The 21909-nt window shown below is 43.5% G+C and overlaps 1 protein-coding gene across 7 annotated transcripts in view; it reads right to left on the reverse strand.

Moving 5' to 3' along the window:
• Arhgap39 (Rho GTPase activating protein 39) overlaps positions 1 to 21909 on the reverse strand; it is a 114204-nt gene that overhangs the window by 86598 nt on the left and 5697 nt on the right. For 4 of the 7 annotated variants that reach the window (XM_036208499.1, XM_036208496.1, XM_036208498.1 and 1 more), the window contains exon 2: positions 848 to 901. The exons of the other annotated variants lie outside the window; for them this stretch is intronic. The gene's annotated coding sequence lies outside the window, so the exon portion shown is untranslated. The remainder of the gene's footprint in view (positions 1 to 847; positions 902 to 21909) is intronic. 7 annotated transcript variants of the gene reach the window in all.

Raw genomic sequence — 21909 nt, forward strand, 5'->3', positions numbered from 1 at the left:
ATATACACATACACATGCACACATACATGCACACACAAAATAAATATGACGATTTAAAAACATTCTTAAAAGGTAAAGAGAAATATAGATAGATCTCTGTCCTCCACAGACATACACACACAGAGGTGAACACACCTGCCATACACGTACACACACACACACACACACACACACACACACACACACACACACACGAGCACATAACTATAAGCCCAGCACTCAGGAGGCAGAAGCGAGAAGAATATCTCAAGTTCAAGGTCAGTCTGGTCTACATAGCTAGTTTGATATCATCCAGAGCTACATTATAAGACTCCACCTCAAAAATAAATGAACAAGGCCACAGAGTAAAGGGGCTCCTTGCCAAACCAAGCAATCGGAGTGCAATTCTTGGGACTCACATGATGAAAGGAGAGGACCAACTCCTGCAAGTTGTCCTCCGACCTCCACAAGTGTGTTGTGCATGCACACACACATTCACACATACACAATAAAAATGTGAAGAAAGACAAGAAAAATGCCATGGCACCTTTTGAGGATCCCTGAAGTCCAAGGCCAGACCAGGAAGTCACCCAGACAAGCGAGCAGCCTTTAGCTACTCAAGGTCCCTTAGTAGGAGACCTTTGTCACCCATGTTCCATGGCTTGAGGTAATGGGTCTGGCAAAAAGTGAAATACAAGGAGGAGACAGAAGCCCACGCATGGCAGCCTTCTCTGTCAGGGACATTGTCTCTGCAAGGCTAGATGATCTGCAGCAAGTTGGATGGAAAAGTGCTGAGAAGCTGACATCTTTGGGGCTGAACTGCAGACAAGAGAGTATTAGAGAACAATGTAGGATGGAAAGGACTTACCAAGAAGGCCACCTTCCTAAGCCACACAAGCTCTCCAGGTCCGTGAAGGGCCCCCTAGGGAAGGAAATGAAAGGGACTAATTATAAGCTAGAATTTTATCCCACCAGGAGGCAACTGTAGCCCACGGAAGTAAGAAGCAAGAGGTCACTGAGAAAGCAGCACAGAGGGGGAGGACAACATTCAAGAACCCTTGTGAGGAGGGCTGACAGGCTCAGGGGCACTCCTGGAAAGAACAACACCCAAAGACCAGGAGAGCTCGGCAGGAGGGAGCCCCAAACCACAACAAGACATGCACCACAGTTTGGCCAGGGTGCATGTCCCACCATAAGGCAGCTGCCCATAGCAGGGTCCCAAGCAAACCCTTTGACACTAAGAGGTTACAGCCAAGTCAAGATTGTGGTCAATGGATGACACAGTTTTGTAGTTTTCTCAGCAATTTTCATGTATGACTAAAACCCACTCACAAACAATGGAAAGCATGAAGAAATGGCATTACAAAGCCAGGTGCAGTACCACACAGTTGTAATGCCTGTATTCGGAAAGCTGAGGCAAGAGGATTGTGAAAGTTCAAGGCTAGCCTAGGCTCCGTATTAAGTTGTAGGCTAGCCTGGGCTACAAAGACTCTCAAAAAATAAAACAAGGGTTGGGGATTTAGCTCAGTGGTAGAGCGCTTGCCTAGCAAGCACAAGGCCCTGGGTTCAATCCTCAGCTCAAAAAATAAATAAATAAATAAAATTTAAAAAAAAACAAAAACAAAACAAAGTCTGAGAGAAACAGCTCAGTGGTTAAGAACACTTGTTGCTCTTCTAGAAGACCTAGGTTCTATTGCAAGCAAACACATAGTGGTTCACAGCTATTTGCAACTCTAGTTCTGGGGTATCCAATCCATCTTCTGACCTCTACAGCACAAGCCATGAATGTGGTACACATACATACATGCAGGCGAAACACTCGTAAACACAAAATAAATCATCCAATCAAGATATAGAAAACTTTTATAAAAATACGGCAGCAACAACAAAAACAGAAAGCACAAAGGCATTAACAGAACTCACAGAAATGACAGACAGCTAGGAAATAACGTACCACACTAGGCCGGATATCCGCTTGACCTGCCTGCTCAGAAAGAGCTGCTGCACCAAAGGCAGGAGGCCCTTGGAAGGGCACTACCCAACCCAATTCCTACCACCAGAAGTGCAGCACTGATCTGCTTTGAATCACCTTCTTACTTCCACCCAACAAATGCCCACCACCAGAGACTTGGAAAGTCTGAGCGGACCTCTTCTTTCTTGGTGAATCTTTAGCATAGGACTAAGCATTTCCTTGTATTTTTTTATTTATTCATTTTGATTTTTTTTCAAACTTTCTTCTACTGCAGAAATTGACCTAAAAATCTAACATCTGCTGGGCAGTGGTGGTGCACACCTTTAATCCCAGCACTTGGGGAGGCAGAGCCAGGTGGATCTCTGTGAGTTCGAGGCCAGCCTGGTCTACAAAGTAAGATTCAGGACAGGCACCAAAACTACACAGAGAAACTCATCTTGAAAAACCAAAAATCTAACATCCACACAGATGAAATAAAAATACATCTTTTAAAGACAAGATGATAAATTTTATCCTATGGAACAAGCTCTACAGCATTTTAAGCATAAACCAGTGAAGAGGGACAGATGAGAGCATCAGCACTTGGACAGAGTTTGCCCACACTGCACCTAAGATGACTGAATGGGAAGGGCCCACTATACCTCTCACAGCAGCCTGCTGGGCAGCAAATGGGCAGAGGCCAGCCTCTAGCCTTTAAGCTATAGGACAAGCCAGAGTGTAAGTTGCCTGCTCACATCCAACACAGGCCACAGAAGAGCGAACGCCCAAGAGCAGCATCTGGACATGCCCAGGACACTCGGCACCTCACTGGCCACTGGGACTGGTGGTCTCTCCTCCCTTCACCTTCCTCTAGCCCTTCCCCTGTCACCTCAGGCTCACCTTTCCACAGACACTCCAGGACCTCACTCAAAGCAGCAATTCCTTCCTTCCGCAGCCCACACCCCTTCTGAATAATTCATACATCTCTTAAGGTTTATTCACTCAGAAGGAAAAAGAAAATGGAAATAGTCAATCATCGAACAAAGTAACTCAGTCATAACATGGATGAGGACTACAACAACAACACAGTCTTGTGCTTCCTTACAGAAAAAAGAAGAAAGTCCACGTACAGATCTTGACACGTAAAAGCAGTATTCTTTAACTATACATAAATGTCCTGCTGGGTATGGTGGCACACGCCTTTAATCCCAGCACTCCCGGGGCAGGGGCAAGTGGATCTCTATGAGTTTGAGGCCAGCCTGTTCTACAGAATGGGTTCCAGGACAACAGGGCTACACAAACAAACAAACAAACAAACAAACAAACCCAAAATGTCTTTCACTCACAGTTTATTTTGGGATATTCTTTAATTAAATTAAATTTTGCTTTATTGAGACAAGGTCTTGATATATTGGGTTGGCTGACCTGGAACTCACTATATAGACTAGGCTGGCTTTGAACTCACAGAGATCCACTTGCCTCAGCCTCCTGAGTACTGGGATTAAAGGTGTGTGCTACCATGCCTGGCTCACTCATTTTTTTTTTAAACCTTCTTTCTACCCTCTTATGGTTAGGTAGCTTCTACAGGAATGGGTGTGAATATTTTATGTTTAGGTAGCCTCAGCATGGACGGATGTGAGTATCTTGTTTTGGTAGCCTATGCATGAGTGAGTGTGAACATGTATCCACACATGGTAAGGTCTGCATGAATGGGTGTGAACATGCATACCCACACATGCTAAAGGTCCACTGTGCAGCCTTGTCCTGACAGTTGCTTCTGTGAAACATAGAAATCCATATACAGCTCCAGGAGAAAATATGGCTCTTAGTTTAAGTTCCATATCCAACCAAGCTGTCTTTGTGTCCAGACACAGAAATACTGACACCCCTTCAGTGCTCATGCTCAGAGCAGCTGCCCAAGACCCTGACACTCTTCTTGCCAATAGCATCTGCTCTTCAGAGAGGCCTTGAAGTGACACTGACCTAGTGTGTGTATCACAGTACCATGGAGTTTCAGGGGCTCTCAGCATCACCTTTGGAACATGAATAAGTCTTAGCTTTCTATCACTATAATGAACTACCTTATAGCAAAGAGAGCATTATTGAGCGCTGGGGGATGACTTGGTGAGTGAAGTTACACAAGCATAGGAACTTGAATTCAGATCCTCAGGACCCATAAGGAGCTGGATGCAGTATTCCTCATCTTTAATCCCAGTGATCCAGATTCTCCAACACTGAGCAGGCTAGTTAGCCTGCTGTACATGACATAAGGATCTCTTACTTAGTTTCACATGCTAAAGGTCTCCTGTGGTGACATATTGTGTACCCTAATAAAATTTACCTAAAGGTCAGAGGACAGAACAAGCCACTACATTAAACATAGAGGCCAGGTAGTGGTGGCACACACCTTTAATCCTAGGACTCCGGAGGCAGAGATCCGTCTACAACTCAATAAGTTCAAAGCCACCCTGGACTACATGAGACTGACTCAGTCTAGGAGAGAAAACAGAGCCAGGCAGTGGTGGAAAACAAAATACAGGACGCACATGTGGATCATCTGGATCCACAGCTGGATTGCATGCTGGTTATTTTACCCTCTAGACAGTCTCCTACAGGAATTTTAATGCAGAGGGAAGATATTATATTGGAATGGATATTTCTACCAAATAAACAGAGTGAAAAATTAAAAACTTATGTGGAAAAGATCTAAGTTGATTTTAAAAAGAAAATTGAGACTTTGTCAATTAGCAGGAATAGACCCAGCAGAAATTGTAGTACCTTTAACTAATGATGAAATTGACAAATTATGGTCAGAAATTGGCATAGGGCTTGCAGTAATTCTTTTGGGAGAGATTAACGACAAATATTCCAAAAGCGATAGAATTAAACTTATAAAGAGAACTAACTGGATCCTGCCTCACATTGTATGGGAAATGACAATATCTGGAGCCCCTACATTTTATACTGATACAAACTAAAAAGGAAAGGCAGGTTACAAATCAGAAAATTTAAGTAACATGGTTCAAAGTCCTTATAATTCTGTCCAAAAATCTGAATTCTATGCCATTCTGATGGTATTAATGGATTTTTCAGAAACTCTTAACATAGTTACTGACTCTCAGTATGCAGAAAGAGTGGTCTTACACATTGAAACTGCCGAATTTATCACTGATGAGTCAGAATTAACTTCATTATTTAATCAGTTACAGGAAATAATCAGGAATAGGAATCATCTCTTTTATATATAAGAGATCCAATTCCATACAGGTCTGCCAGGACCTCTAGCACAAGGTAATGATGAAATTGATAAATTATTGATAGGATATGTGCTGGAGGCCTCAGAATTTCATAAAAAACATCATGTCAATAGTAAGGGTTTTAAAAAGGATTTTTCCATAACCTGGAAGCAAGACATGGGTATTATAAGAAAATACTCTACTTGTTCTTCATACAATCAAACTCCACTACCAGCAGGATGCAACCCAAAGGATACTCAGAGGAATGAAATGTGGCAAGTGGAAGTGTTTCATTTTGTAGAATTTGTAAAACTGAAGTGTGTACACCACCCCCATTGATACCTACTCAGGATTTCAATGGACAACAGCTCTGAGTTCTGCAAAGGCTGATTCTGTAATGATGCATTTGCTAGAAGTTATGGCCATCATGGGTATACCTGCACAAATTAAAACTGACAATGCTCCAGCATATATCTCTGGTAAAATGAAACAGTTTTTTGCTTATTACAATATAAAGCATATTACAGGTATACCACACAATCCTACAGACCAAGCAGTCATAGATATATCAAATCGTATTCTAAAGGATATGCTAAAGGGTTGGGAATTTAGCTCAGTGGTAGAGCACTTGCCTAGCAAGCACAAGGCCCTGGGTTTGGTGCTCAGCTCCAAAAAAAACAAAAACAAAAACAAAAACAAACAAACAAACAAAAAAACCCAGAAATAAATTACATAATGCTCTATTAACTTTGAATTTTCTTGATGCTAATAAGAAAGGAACAACTGCAGAGAGACACTGGATAACAGAAAAAACTACAGAATTAAATCAGCCTGTATACTTTAAAGATGTGCTGACCTCAGAATGGAAACTAGGATATGTGTTATGTTGGGGACAAGGTTTTGCTTTTGTTTGCACAGGAGAAAAAAAGCTGTGGATAGCATCAAAATTGATAAAGATTAGATTTGAACAAGAGACCTCTTAATTAGAAGAGGTGATAGTTCATCAATCAGCATGACCATCCAATTCAAACTAACATTATCACTAATAAATGCTTTTCATTTGGTCACATATAACTTGCCAAAAGAGAACCTGCCCAAAGTTAGGGCTGGGGAGGGGTTTTGTTTTTGTCTTTCAGGAGAATGAAGGTTAAGGAATCTGAAGACCATTGGACAAATGAAACATCTGAAGAAAAAGGACAAATCATCCAGAATAAACATCCTAAAAAAAAGATTTTCTACGCCAGGCAGTGGTGGCGCACGCCTGTAATCCCAGCACTCGGGAGGCAGAGGCAGACGGATCTCTATGAGTTCGAGGCCAGCCTGGGCTACCAAGTGAGCTCCAGGAAAGGCACAAAGCTACACAGAGAAACCCTGTCTTGAAAAACAAAACAAAATAAAAACAAAAACAAAAAAAAGAAAAGAAAAAGAAAAACATTTTCTGCAGTGAACAATGATGACACCTAATAGCAACCTTTGCCATCTTTGAAAAAATGACGTGATCCCACAATGATGATTCCACATGGACTATGATAACATCATCAAGCTGACAAACACCACCCAAAGATCAGCTTTGGACTACAAACTGCTCAGGACAGTATTGAGATGTCTAGCTGAGTTGGTATAGCCTCACAGACTAAACTAATTAGGACTCGACCAAAATCCTAAATTTTCTTTGTGTCCCCATAAGACTATCAGCATCCCCAATCAGCAGGAAGTAGTCTAGAAAACTATGCCACATTTCCAAAAAATGGATTATGGATGTTTGTCTATGTTTAGGTGTGGGATGACTCATCCCTAACAGGTTTGAGGGCCAGCAGCCCAAACCAGTAAAAATGATACTTTCTGAGAGCCAACCTGGGTCTGCCTAAGGGCCTCAACAGCAGCAGCTGAGACATGATCTGGAGATGACCTGGACCAATGAGAGGCAGCCATGTCACACCAGCAGATGCATATTCATCAGAGCTCCCCCAGGGTGGGGTGGAGGGTATAAGGCTTGCCTCTTCCTGAATAAACTGAACTTGTTGTTTCCACATTCTCCCAGAGTCTGTGTGGTTTGACTCCGTGCCTATTTGCCCCCGCCCCCACCAAGGGAACAACAGAACAGGACCCTGTCACATTCAGGGGCTAGTTAAAACTATTATTGGAGCCAGGTGGTGGTGGCGCACACCTTTAATCCCAGCACTTGGGAGGCAGAGCCAGGTGGATCTCTGTGAGTTCGAGGCCAGCCTGGACTACAGAGCGAGATCCAGGACAGGCTCCAAAGCTACACAGAGAAACCTTGTCTCAAAAAAAATTGTTATTGGTCATAGCCAATCTCTTTCTAAAAGAAGAAAGGGTGATATGATATAGAAATGTATTATATAGAAACGATAGGATAAAAGATTAGATTATTGAATATACTCTGAAAAAAACTATATGATAGGATAAAAGGGCAGATTATTGAATCTACTTTTAAAACTCAACTATTAGTTTTAAATATTTTACACTGAATTGGATTTTTGTATATTGTATACAAATTTTGTATACTGATACAAATTTGAAATTAATTTTGTTAAAACATACTGTGCATATGTTTCTAATCTTGTTCAAGGTATTGTACCTATACAGCTCATTTAACAATGCAATGCAATTTTCTAGTCCTTAAAAGTCATTATTACCAACTAATTAGGATATAAAGAAATGAAAATTAGTAGTTAGTCATTACAATCAAACTTGTATTAGGTATGTTTTCAAGGTCAAACAGATATATTTTAGATAGACAGGTCATCTTCAAACACTTCAGAGATCTACAGAATAAGGCATTTAAGATGTTTTAATAGCATGGATTCACATATATATTTTATGACTATGAGACATGTCTGTTCCTGACAGCATCAATCTACTTCAGAGAAAATGATGGACATCAAAGAAACTCCATATGGAGTTTACATTCTTTGTGGCAAAAGTTAGCCACTGGGCAAGAAAGTGGCCTTACCTCGGGACTACTGACAGTATGCTGTCCAAATGGACAAGCAGGACACAAAAGAAAGGATTGCCGAAACTTGCCAAGACAATGTAGGATGGCCCTTCAGTAAATCCTGCTTCACAGAAAAGTCTGTAAGATATGCTAGACCTATAGACTGAAGATGGATGCCCCAATGTTGCAGAGGAACCTTGGGTGACTGTCTAGGCAGCCAGCTGTTTCTGTCATTTCTCACATTTTTTGGAATTCACTTGTTTATACTTCCTACTTACTTAGGTAATATTATTTCCTTCTTGGGTCTCTGATGGAGTTGAAGACTGGATAGTTATAGTTAGTGTTCCTTGTTAACAAATTCAGAAAAGAAACTCACCAAAGAGGTGTACAGTGTGTAAGTTTGAAAGACATCAAAAGATAGTTTTGGGTTGGTAATACAAGTTAGGATAGAAAAATGAATTAGGTACAACACTTTGGACTCACCAAAATAGGATAAATAGTGGAGCATTTTCTCTGAATCTGTCAAATGTTAACAGACTAGCATTGTTAATATAATTCATTTTTGTCAGAGCTGAGTACCGAACCCAGGGCCTTGCGCTTGCTAGGCAAGCGCTCTACCACTGAGCTAAATTCCCAACCCCGTTAATATAATTCTTGACTATATATATATTATATATATATATATATATAATATATATATTACTGTATACAGTTTTTCTTATATTAGTTATAACCTTCTTTTATTATTTTAGCAAAAAAGGGGGAAATGTGGTGATGTACTGTATACCCTAGTAAAATTTACCTGAAGATCAGAGAACAGAAGAAGCCACTACATTAAACATAGAGGCCAGGCAGTGGTGGCACACACCTTTAATCCAGGACTGGGAAGCACATACGCTTTAATCCAGGAAGGGATGGCTGGGTGGAGAAAGGTATATAAGGCGTGAGGAGACAGGACGGAACTAGAGGCTTTTCGGCAGAAGCGACCCTTTCAGCTAGAGGCTCTTTCAGCTGGAGCCTTTCAGGTGAGGACTCAGAGGATTTCAGTCAGAGGATTCGTGGAGCTGGTGAGGTGAGATGTGGCAGTGTCTTTGTCTCTCTGATCTTTCAGCAGTTACCCCATATCTGGCCCTAGTTCTTATTAAAAGACCTTTAGAAATTCTAACAACAGTCTCCATTCCAATCCCGCCATTCTGAGGGTCAAGCCTTTACACAAGAACCCTTGTAGGGCATTCAAGATCCAAACTCAGGGCCGAGTGTGGTGGCGCAGCCTGTAATCCCAGCATCCAGGGGAGGCAGAGGCAGGGGGATCTCTGTGAGTTCGAGGCCAGGTTAGTCTACAGAGTGAGTCCAGGACAGCCACAAACTGAGACTATGTCGCAAAAAAAATGAGAAAATATCCTAACTACAGTACAGACCAAGTGTGTGGGTCCTACCACAGCCACCCACTCTAGCACCACACCACCACACCACCACAGCCACCCACTCTAGCACCACACCACCACAGCCACCCACTCTAGCACCACACCACCACAGCCACCCACTCTAGTACCACACCACCACAGCCACCCACTCTAGCACCACCACAGCCACCCACTCTAGCACCACCACAGCCACCCACTCTAGAACCACACCACCACAGCCACCCACTCTAGCACCACCACAGCCACCCACTCTAGCACCACACCGCCACAGCCACCCACTCTAGCACCACACCGCCACAGCCACCCACTCTAGCACCACACCACCACAGCCACCCACTCTAGCACCACACCGCCACAGCCACCCACTCTAGCACCACCACAGCCACCCACTCTAGCACCACCACAGCCACCCACTCTAGCACCACACCGCCACAGCCACCCACTCTAGCACCACACCGCCACAGCCACCCACTCTAGCACCACACCACCACCACAGCCACCCACTCTAGAACCACACCACCACAGCCACCCACTCTAGCACCACCACAGCCTGCCAAACACTCCATCTCCTCCTTCCCCATCCACCACCTCAAAGCTTTGCAAGTGAAATCCCACCCATCCCAACACTCCGACACCTCCTCTTACCAATGACCCTCCAGCCTGGACACACAGATGCAGCCCAGGGTCCAGATTCCTGGCACCAGATTTCCACTCCCCTTCCTCGTGGTGCTCTGGATCCTTGGCTAATCCTGGGCTCCCCTTTCTGTATCTGCACTTAAATACGACCACAGGAAACATGGCAGTACAGTCTCTCCTGCCCTTCCAGGCCTCTATATCAGTCATACCTGGGGCTGCTTGACTATCCCTCCCAGCCAGTCTACCCGATCAGGCAAGCCACAGTCCAATGTGAAACCTTGTCTCCAGAAAAATAGGATTAATCCAGCACTCAGGAGGCAGAGGCAGGCCTGTGAGTTCGAGGCCAGCCTTGTCTACATAGAGAGTTCCAGGATAGGTTCCAAGACTACACAGAGAAACCATGTCTCAAAAAACATTAAAAAAGAAAGAAAGGGAAAAAGAGAAAGAAAAATAGGAAAAATAAACAAGCAAAACCAAAGGGATTGGAACAGGAGAAATGACATCTGAGACTGTCCTCTGGCCTACATATGCACCCACAAACACACACACACACACACACACAATTAAAACAGATAAAACAAATCACCTGAGAATCCTATCACCTACTCTATTAGCACTTTGGTGGAGGCCTACTCCATGTTGTCTTCATGCCCTCTACACAAGGACAGCTGTAGCTGTGGGCTTTGCAGTGTTCTCTCTCAGGAAGGATCCCTCTTCTCCAGCTGGTCTGCCTTCTTCCGCTCCAGCTCTGTTCAAATCATGTGCTTTGTGAGCCGAGCCCTCCTCCATGTGTCTGCCACTCTGGGCATAATCTCTCTCCTCCAAATGCAAGAATATAGGTATAGGGAGAGCAAAGACCGGTCAGCATCCTCACTGTGACAGCTCAGCAGCTACGAGACTTTCTAGACACACAAACTGTGCATTTATATCCTGGAGTCGGGGAAGTAATAAGTGACCCAACTACAATTATGGTGAAAAGGGAAAGCTGTGGACTTATGACACTTGGACTTGAATACAGGTTCTTCTAATTAGCTGTGTGACCTAGGTCGGTCACAACCTTCTACAGCCTTACACCCTAAGCTATTACATCAGGCCAGGAGCACAGACCACACAGCCTGTTCAGAGTAGAGTATATGAAACCTAGTATGTGTCCAGAATGCCATGTGGAATATATGAATAGAGTACAATAATAACACGCAACATTTATCTTTAAAATATTTTTCTAGATTTTTACACACACTGACAACATCTCCTGACAAAGCAATGCTGAAACCATTTCATGAGTGATATGTTCCTAGGGAATCATATTTATAATCCCTCCCTACTTTTTTGAGATAGGGTTTATGTAGGCCCATCTGGCCTCAGACCAGTGCTGAGATTACAGGCATATATCATCACCCCTGGTCTAGAACAGCCATCCCACCCCCTTTAAAACCTCTTCTCAGAAAAAAAAAAAAAAAAAAAAAAGCTATGAAATTATTAAATACCTGAAAACTTGCAAAGTAGAAGGCTAGAAGCCAGATTTGTTTACTCCCCATTTTTATTTTTATTTTATTTTTTCAGAGCTGAGGATTGAACCCAGGGCCTTGTGCTTGCTAGGCAAGCGCTCTACCACTGACCTAAATCCCCAACTTACTCATTTTTAAAAGATTTTCTTTATTATTTTATGTCTATGTGTATGTTTTGACTGCATGTATGTCTGTGTACCATGTGTGTGCAGTATCCATAGAAGCCAGAAGAGAGCATTAGATCCTCCGGAACTGGAGTTACAGAGGGTTGTGAGCCACTATGTGAGTGCTAGGAATCGAACCTGCGTCCTATGGAAGAACAGACAGTGCTCTTAACCCCTGAGCCTTGTTTCAATCCTCAAAAAAAAATTTATTTAATGAATGCACGAAAAAATTTTACATGCAAACCACTTTAAATGAACATTATTGTCGATTTAGAACTACTAATCAAAAGGAGAAAAAGAACATCCATCTGCACTGAAGTACATATAAATTATATATAATACATCCTTACTAGGATAAATGAAACTTGAAGACAGCTAGCTTCTGCCAGGGAGAGGACCTGGACAATTATGGTATAAGGAAAGAAGACTTTTCACTACCAACCTCTCCTGTCTTTTAAAACTTACTTTGTGTATGTATGCATGCTGCTGTGTGCATGTGAAGATCAGGGCAAACTACTCTTGTAGAGACAGTTCTCTTCTCTTACCATAGGAAGGATCAATTCAGGTCCTCAGACTTAGCAGCAAGTGCCTTTAACCACTGACCATCTTGCTGGCATTCCCTTTATGTGTTTAATTTTTGCACATCTGCTCAAATACTTAATACTAAAAAGAAAAACCTAAACTGGGCTGTGGTAGGGTACATCTTTAATCCCAGTACTTGGGAAGCAGAGGCAGGTGGATCTCTGAGTTCCAAGCCAGCCTGGTCTACAAAGCAAGTTCCAAGACAGTCAGGGTTACACAGAGAAACTGTCTCAAAAATCAAAAAAAGAAAGAAAAGAAAATCGTGGAGACTGGGGAGATAGTGGAGTTGGTAAAATGCTTGCCTTGCCTTGCAACCATGAGCATTTGAGTTTAGTTCCTAGAACCCATGTAAAAAAAAAGCTAAGTGTGGGGGCACACACTTTGTAATCCCAATGCTGGAGGCAACGCTGGGGCTGATGGCCAGCCAGCCTAACCTATTCGGCAAATTCCAGGCTAACAAGAGACCCTGTGTCAAGACAACAACAACAACAACAAAACTAGTTGGGGCTGGAGAGAGAGCTCAGAAGTCAACAGCACTTGCTGCTTTTGCAGGGGAGCCAGTTCAGTTACATAACTCCAGTTCCAGGGACTAACACCTCTTACAACCTTCACAGGCAGCAAGCAAACATGCAGCACACATAGCATAAGCAGGCAAAACACTCATACACACAAACTTAAAAAAATCTAAAAAAGGCTGGGTGGTGGTGGCACACACCTGTAATCCCAGCACTCGGGAGAGCTAGTCCAGGACAGGCTCCGAAGCTACAGAGAAACCCTGTCTCAAAAAGTCAAAAAAAAAAAAAAAATCTAAAAAAAAAAAAACCAAGGGAGTGTTACCTAATGGATGACACTTGAAGTTGTCCTCTAGTCTACACATACACACACACACACACACACACACACACACTTGAATGCATACAAATACACACATAAAAAGAAAAACCTTTCACTTGGAATGGAAAAAATCTAAAAATAAAATCCAGAAAACATATAATATCAAAAGGAATATTTAGGAATAAATTTAACCAAATACCAGAATTGAACAATGAAAACTGTAAACATTGTTGAAACAAATCAGAGACAAAAATAATGGCAAGACATCCCATGTTCATGGACTGAAAGACTAAACACTATTAAACCATAAACACCCTACATTCACCCACATATTAAACAACAGTTCCTGCCAAAGCCAATCTTGTATTATTTGAAAAAATGGCCAGGCTAACCCTGAAGGTAACATGGAAATTGTAGGACCCAGAATTGCTAAGATAATTTTTGAAAAGCCAGGTGGTGGTGGCGCACGCCTTTAATCCCAGCACTCGGGAGGCAGAGCCAGGCGGATCTCTGTGAGTTCGAGGCCAACCTGGGCTACGGAGTGAGTTCCAGGACAGGCTCTAAAACTACACAGAGAAACCTGTCTCAAAAAAACAAAAAATAAATAATAAAGAAATAATCTTGAAAAGACAAAGTGGTGGACTCAGACTTCTGACTTGGAAACCCACTGCAAAGCTGCAGTCAAGGCAACAGGGCACTGCACAGGGCCAGACAGACCAACACGGAGAGTCAACATGAGTCAGGCAATAAAATGTCCACTCACAGTCAGGGGGGTTTTGACAAGGGTACGAAAAAGTTCAATGGGGAATTTTTCCCAACAAATGAAGCTAGCAAAGATCAACAGCCACACACAAAAGAATAATGTTGGCCCCTGATCTCAAAATCTATTAAAAATTAACTCTGGGGCTGGAGAGATGGCTCAGAGGTTAAGAGCACTGCTTGTTCTTCCAAAGGTCCTGAGTTCAATTCCCAGCAACCACATGGTGGCTCACAGTCATCTGTAATGAAATAGGTGCCCTCTTCTGCCCTGCAGGGATACGTGCAGACAGAACACTGTATACATAATAAATAAATAAATAAATACATCTTTAAAAAAAATAACTCTGCTGGCCATGGTGGTGCATGCCTGTCATGTCATCTCTCAGGAGGTAGAGATAGGAGGATCAGGAGTTCAAGGCCAGCCTCAGCTACAGAGTGAGTCTGAGGCCAGCTTTGGCTTCATAAAACCCTATTTCAACTCTCCCTCAATTCATAAATAAAAATAACTCAAAGGGCTGGAGAGACGGCTTAGAGGTTAAGAGCACCGACTGCTCTTCCAGAGGTCCTGAGTTCAATTCCCAGCACCCACATGATGGCTCATAACCATCTGTAATGAGATCTGGCGCCCTCTTCTGCATACATAATAAATAAATAAATCTTTAAAAAAAAATAACTCAAATGGACCAAATAGCTAGAGGCAAAGATAACATACAAAAATAAAAATGTCAGTGCATGAACTAAAACCATACAATTCTTAAAACAAAAACACGGGAGTAAAGTTTCTGTTATTTTGTTTGTTTTTGACAGAGTTTTGCCATGTATCCCGGACTGCCTTTGAACTCACTACACACCCAGACTGGTCTTGAGTTCAAAGCAAACCCCTGGCCTGTGCTGGAATTACCAGGCATGTGTCACCATTGCTGGCAGAAATAAAATCTTTGTGGCCTTAGATTAGGCAGTGCTTTCTTAGCTACAACACCAAAATACGAGCAACTAAAGAAAAGTAAACTAGATTTCATCCAAGTTAAAATGTTTGTTATCAATGACGTTATCAAAACCGTGGAAACCTTCTAGGATGACAACTCAATGGAAAGCGCTTGCCGTGCAAGGATGAGGTTAGAGTTTAGATCCCGAGAGCCCAGGGAACCATCAGAGAGGCATACCAGTTCCCTGTAATCCCAGTCCTGGGGAGGTGGAGATAGGCCCTCTGGACAGGCTGGCTAATAAGAGCTCTGGGTTCAGCAAGAGACCTAGCCTCAGCGAATAAAGAGCAATCAAGGAGGACATACAACATATCAACTTAAGGCACACACACACACACACACACACACACACACACATATACCATACACACACGCACACAGACACACACACACATACACATATCGCACATATATATACACACACATACAGTGAAAAGTATCTGTAAATCATGTATTTGAGCAGGAACTTTTATACATAAAGAACATACAGTTCTGCAATAAAGAAACCCAACAGAAAACTTGGCAGGACTGTGAGGACAGCTCAGAGGTAGAGCATATACTTCACATGTGCCATGGATTTGATCCCTGGCACTGTAAAAGTGAGAAGGCTTGGGGTCAGAAGGGACAGAATCAGGATAATTAGAGTTCAAGGTCATCCTCAGCTATATAACAAGTTCAAAGCCAGTGTTCCTTGGTTGTTTTCTTTTTTTTCCTTTTCTTTTTAAGCTGCTGGAGGGTCCAGCACTATTTGGCTAGGGCACTAGAACACTACTGGTAGTTTTCTGTCATAGTGCCCCCTGCCATTCCCTGGGACTCTGGTGGAGGGCACTTTCCCAGCAGTCAGGACTGTGCTCAGACCTACACAGGACAAATTCCTCCAACCCACAGGTCTCTTGTTATTAGGACATCAGATTGCATGCTGCATGTCTTATGAGTCATGGTGAAGTAGATTCCAGAGCTCTGCATGTTGCTTTTCTATTAATTTGTTGTGATGTGGACCTTTTGTTTTATAATCAGTATTTGTACTATGAAAACCTCTGTTCTTTTTTTTTTTTTTAATAGTTGAGAAGTTTTTTGTAGACATGAGGGAAGGAACAGCAGAGGCATCTGGGAGAGTCCAGAGCAGGGAGAGAAAGTAGTAGACGGAACTTGGCCAGTAGGCTGAACCAGCCAAGAGAGGAGAAAGAGGAAAGTGAGAAAGAAAGTGGAGGGGGGGGGCAGGGAGCAAGAGGGAGCCAAGGACCAAGAGGCTGAGTGACAATCCTTGTTCTTGTAGCCAAAAGTACTAGAAGCAGCTCTGGTTTCTAAAAGTTGAAAGGTATAATGCTGTGGGTTCCCAAAAATCCTCTGTGGGTTCTCTTCAGGGATGTGCATCTGCCCCAGGTGTCTCCTGGGAAAGCACAGGGCTTCCTGCCCAAGGCCGCTTGGCCAAGGACAGTCCTTGTTCAGGAACAGAACCCTTTCCAATGGCTGGGGCAGGGCCTAGCGCCTGGCTGTTTGTCAGGCTGCTTACCACCACTCCAACTTCAGCCTCTCTTGACACCGGATGTGTACCTCCACCTGCCACTCAAGAACCCAAAGGTGAAGGAGATGGTCAAGGTCTCTGTTGGGGACACAGGATGGTACTGTGCTCACAATCTGTGGGTGGCATGGCTAGCAGTAGCCTGAGGTTGTAGGCAGACTCACAGGAAGCTTTGCAGTGTAAGGGTTGTCAAATTGAACCTGGCTTCTAGGCAAAGGTGGTCTCATTACAGAGGGCTGTTGGTGACCACACCTGAGCTGTTTAACAGGCCGTAGAAGAATATATCTTAATAGGTGGTGGGAAAGAGCCAGCAAGTATGAGGTCCACCCAGCAGCTTTTGTGTGGAGTCCAGTGTGAGGAGGAGAGCAGGTATGTGGGACATTGTTTACAAAAAGAAAACAAAAAGCCAGGGTGGCAACTCATGCCCATGATCTCAAACCTTGTAAGGGTGAGTGCCACATCAGCCTGGGCTACAGTAAAATCCTGCTTCAAAGGGGAGGGGGAAGAGGAGGAGGAAGGAGAAAGAAGAAAGGAAGGGGAACCACCATGTAAAACACAGGGAAGAAGGCTAGGAAGATGGCTCAGTTGGTAAAGTGCTTGCCACACAAACGTTTCAGGACCTGAGTTTAATCCCAGCACTTGGGAGGCAGAGCCAGGCGGATCTCTGTGAGTTCCAGGAAAGGCACAAAGCTACACAGAGAAACCCTGTCTAGGCACAGTATTTTCAAGGTTCATGGATGTTGTAACAGGAGTCATTTCTTATATTGTAAAGTAACATACCTCGCTGTGGATCTATCAAATTTTGTCCATCTATCCATTGATGACATTATAGGTTGTTCCCCCTTTTAGCTGCTGTGAATATCTGACCACCTTTTGTGCAGAAGTGTGTTTTCCTCTTTTTTTAATTATGTTTATTTACTGCATATGTGTGCATATGCACCCACCTATGTGTACATGCTATAGCATGTGAGTGCAGGTCAGAGACACTTTTTGGTGCTCTCCTTCCACTGTGTAGGTTCCAGGGATTATACTCATATTCTCAGGCTGGACAGTGTTTGGGAACCCCCAGCCTCACCCCACTACAAGCCTCATTGCCTGTGAGGGGAACTATCTTGGACAGTTTCATCTTTCTAGACACTGGGTCCTAGCCTTCCAGAGACTGACCTCATGGGTTACTTTTCTTAGACATTTCAACACAGTATAACTTGTGACCTCTGACCTTTACAATAAGAATAAATTCTAGTGGTTGATAAACAGAACTCAGGGCTAAAGCCTAGAGGAAGGATGTGTGATATTACTTCAGGATTAGGGCTTAATCAGTGCTCAGGATATTGGGAGGATTCAGGTGGTGGCTAGCTCCTAACAGAATAGTAAAGAATCACCAGGCTGTTGGCCATTTTCCACTCTGGCATTCCAAGTGAGCAGGCGTTATTCATTTTCTTCCATGGAAAACAATAGGCCCACATGATTGACAACCCTGGGTTCTCCGATTCGTACTCTAAGCTGTGCTTCCTGAAGCCCAGCAAGCACCTTTACCTGCTAAGACATCTCACCGGCCCATACTTCCCCTTCTTGACCATAAGAAAACACAAAATGGTGACTCCATTCCAGTGGAGAACAGAGGCCGGAAGTAGTTCCGGATTAAAGACAGACATCTGAGATGAAACTGAGCTGGGTGGTGGCGGTCACATTTTTAGTCCCCGCACTCAGGAGGAAGGCGGATCTCTGAGTTCAAGGCCAGCCTGGTCTACAGAGAGAGATCCAGGACAGCCAGGACTACATTGTCTTGGAAAAAAACCAAACAAAAACTAACAAAGAGATAAAACTGCTAACACAGAATGACTGACTAAAGAAATACAGACTACTTCTCAAGGAATGTTCTAGACACATTCATACATTTGCAAAACTGCCTAACGCCTTGATTAATTTCACAAGATTCACCAGCAGGAGCTGGTTAGGTAAGTTACAACATGTCCCCTTACTACAGAATATCACACAGCCATTTCCAGCACTGGAAAATGTACTGATACGGACAACCTGCCAACAGACTGGAAGGGCAAGGGTCATGAGGAGGTTTGAATAAGAATGGTCCCACAGCCTCATATATTTGAATGCTTAGTCACCAGAGGGTGTCAGTATCTGAAAGGATTATAAGGAATAGGAGGTGTGGCCTTATTGGAGGAAATGTGTCACTAGGGTGGGCTTTGAGGTTCTCTCTCTTGAGCTGCAGGTCAGGATGCAGCTCTCAGCTGGAGGCCCAGCGCATTCATGCCACCATGCTCCCCATGATGTGAGCCTGTGGAACTGTAAGCAAGCCCTTAGGTAAACACTTTCTTTCATAAGAATTGCCTGAGCTGGGCAGTGGTGGTGGCGGCGGCAGCGGCAGCGGAAGCAGCAGCAGCAGCGGCACACCCCTTTAATCCAGCACTCAGGAGGCAGAGGCAGGTGGATCTCTGTGAGTTCAAGGTCAGCCTGGTCTACAGAGTGAGTTCCAGGACAGCCACAGCTACACAGAGAAACTCTGTCTCAGGAAAAAAAAATTGCCTTGGACATGATGTCTCTTCACAGCAATAGAACAGTGGCTAAGGCAGGTCAGAAACGTTTTCCAAAGAAAAGGGTAGGAAAAGATTACATATACACCAGCACTTTCAAAGTGTCTATAGGAGAAGCTGGTCACCTGCCTCCAGGGAACCAGGCTCCCAACTTCCACAAGAAACCAGAAGGTTTCACCAAGCACCTCCATACTTCTCCACCATGTGACTACCATGTTTTAACTATTAGTAAACAAAATTAAATGGTTTAGGAAGCAAAATAAAGCACATGAACCCAGAATCAAACAGTTTAACTTCAGAAAGAAAAAAGAAAAACCCCAATGAATTGGAAGCAGCCAACACAGAAGAGATGAGGGTCACTTCCTGACACTGAGAGTAACCGCAGCCCCTACTCCCCAGCTTTACTGACACTAAAGACCAGCTGTAACAAGACATCAAAATGCATAGCTTGCTGAGCACACACCTTTAATCCCAGCACTCAGAAGGCAGAGGCAGACAGATCCCCGAGAGCTCTAAGCCAGCTTGATCTATAGAGCAAGTCCCAGGACAGCCAGGGCCACAGACACAGTGAACCCTGGGAGTTGGGCAATAAAGGGGCAACAGTGCCAAGTAAGGCCCTGCCCACTGGCCAGACAGTTGTCAGGGGAGGACAGACTGCGGACACTCAAGGCTGCAGAGGGCAGAATAGGAGACGCTGGAAATCCAGGAGGAACACAAGGGTGACAAAGGGATATAGGTCATCAGCATCCCTGTCCCCACAAGTCCCTGGCTATCCCCTCCCAGAAGGATAAACAAAAATAGTTCCTGATATTGTCAAATGCCAGAGGAGTGGGTCAAAATCACGCCTGGATGATACATACAAGCAACAGTGTGGAAGGGGGAGGGACTCAAGGCCAAGGGTGCTACTAGTGACAAAGTCTGAAGAGTGGGAGGGGAGGAATATAAGAACCTCAGTGGTTCTTGTATGCAGATGGACTGACTCTACCATCCTAGGCTGAGAGAAGCCACCCAAGTCTAGGTACACCTCACTTGCACCCAACTGAAACCACACACATGGAGGGAGCATGGAAACTCATTTTCTGTGGAAGCATGATAATGTCTCCAATCTACATCTGCCCCTCCTGTACACCCTACCCTGCTCTGGCCTATAGAAGCTGAGGCACCAGTTCAAGATGAAGCTTGACCAAACACAGTGAGCTCTTGCTACCCTCTTGCCATAAAAACACATGTCCCAAATAAGCAGTTGGCCTAGTCTGGAAATAAAGTTATAAGCAAATGAAATGTGAGCAAGAAATAAGCTCTTCAAGATGACCTTGAACTCCTGATCCTCCTGCCTCCACTACCCATCCTCACACTGGGCCCAAGGACTGGGATACAGGTATGTGCCACCACACACAGCTTTCCCTTTATTCTTTACACAGACTTTAAGCTCTAAAAACCATCTATACTCTATTTTTGTGTCTTTGCTTCCAAACTTGAAGTGCCTATCTACAATACTATGCTATCCTTCCTTTCCCAATTCAACTCTCGATAAGGAAAAATCAGCCCATAAATTACCTCTTTCCTGAGCCTTCCCTCATCACTATAGTAGTCTCTGAAATCATTTGCCCTCTAAATTTCAAGAGCAGGCCAGTTCTGTACATATGTGAGTAGCCTATCATAACTACTCAATTCTGCCAAAGCAATCAAAGCAATAAAAAAAATGAACAGGAATGGCTGAGTATCGATAAAACTTTATTGCCAAAAGAGACCAGGGAAGTAGGGGAAGAGAGGAAGTGTCTCCTTGTAGATTATAACTTCTGACCCCTAGTCTAGAGAACATCTTTGGCCTTTCATTCTTTCTGTTAAGTTTTTGTTGTTGGTTTTGTTTTTTTGAGGGGTTGGGCTTTTATTCATTTTTTGAGATTTTACTTATTTTAATTTTATATATATATACATCACATAGTGCAGTGCTGGAAGAAGCCAGAAAAGGGCATCAGCTCCTCTGGAACTGGAGTCACAGATGATACTGAGCATCCATGTGGGTGTTAGGAACCAAATCCAGGTCCTCTAGAAGAGCAACCAATACTTAACCACTGAGTCATCTCTCCAGCCCTGTTTTGGTTTTCTTTGAGATGGTATCTCACTATATATCCCTGTCTGGCCTGGAACTCACAGGATCTGCCTGCCTCTGCCTCCCAAGTGCTGGGATTAAAAGTATGTAGCACCCACCACTCCTAGCTTGTTGTTTTTCTTTAAATCACACTTGTATGTATGTATGTATGTATGTATGTATGTATGTGTATGTATGTATGTATGTGTGTATATGTATGTATGTATGTGTGTGTATGTGCATGTATGTATATGTGTATGTGTGTATGTGTATGTATGTATGTGTATGTGGTATGTGTGTGTGTGTGTGTGTGTGTGTGTGTGTATGTATGTATACGTGTGGGGGGGTACATGCATGTGGAGGCCAGAGGTCAACTTCTGGGAATCAGTTCTCTCTTTCCACCATGTGTATAGTAAATTCAGGTCATCAGGCTAAGCAGCAAGTGCCTTGCTAAGCCATCTCACCAGTCCTGTTTTGAAGGTAGTTGTCGTTTTTAATGTGTGTGGTGTTTTGCCTGCATATATGTCTATGCACCATGCACATGCAGTGCCCACAAAGGGCATCAGATCCCTGGAACCAGAATTACAAACAGTTGTAAACTACCAGTCAAGTGCTGGGAATTGAACCCAGATCCTCCAGAAGAACAAAACCTTAACCACTGAGCCATCTATCCAGCCCCTGGAGTTTTTAAACATTTAATTTTTCTATTACGTTTTTATTTATTTACAAAG

The sequence above is a fragment of the Onychomys torridus genome, chromosome 16, assembly GCF_903995425.1.
Source record: "Onychomys torridus chromosome 16, mOncTor1.1, whole genome shotgun sequence".
Classification (NCBI taxonomy): domain Eukaryota; kingdom Metazoa; phylum Chordata; class Mammalia; order Rodentia; family Cricetidae; genus Onychomys; species Onychomys torridus.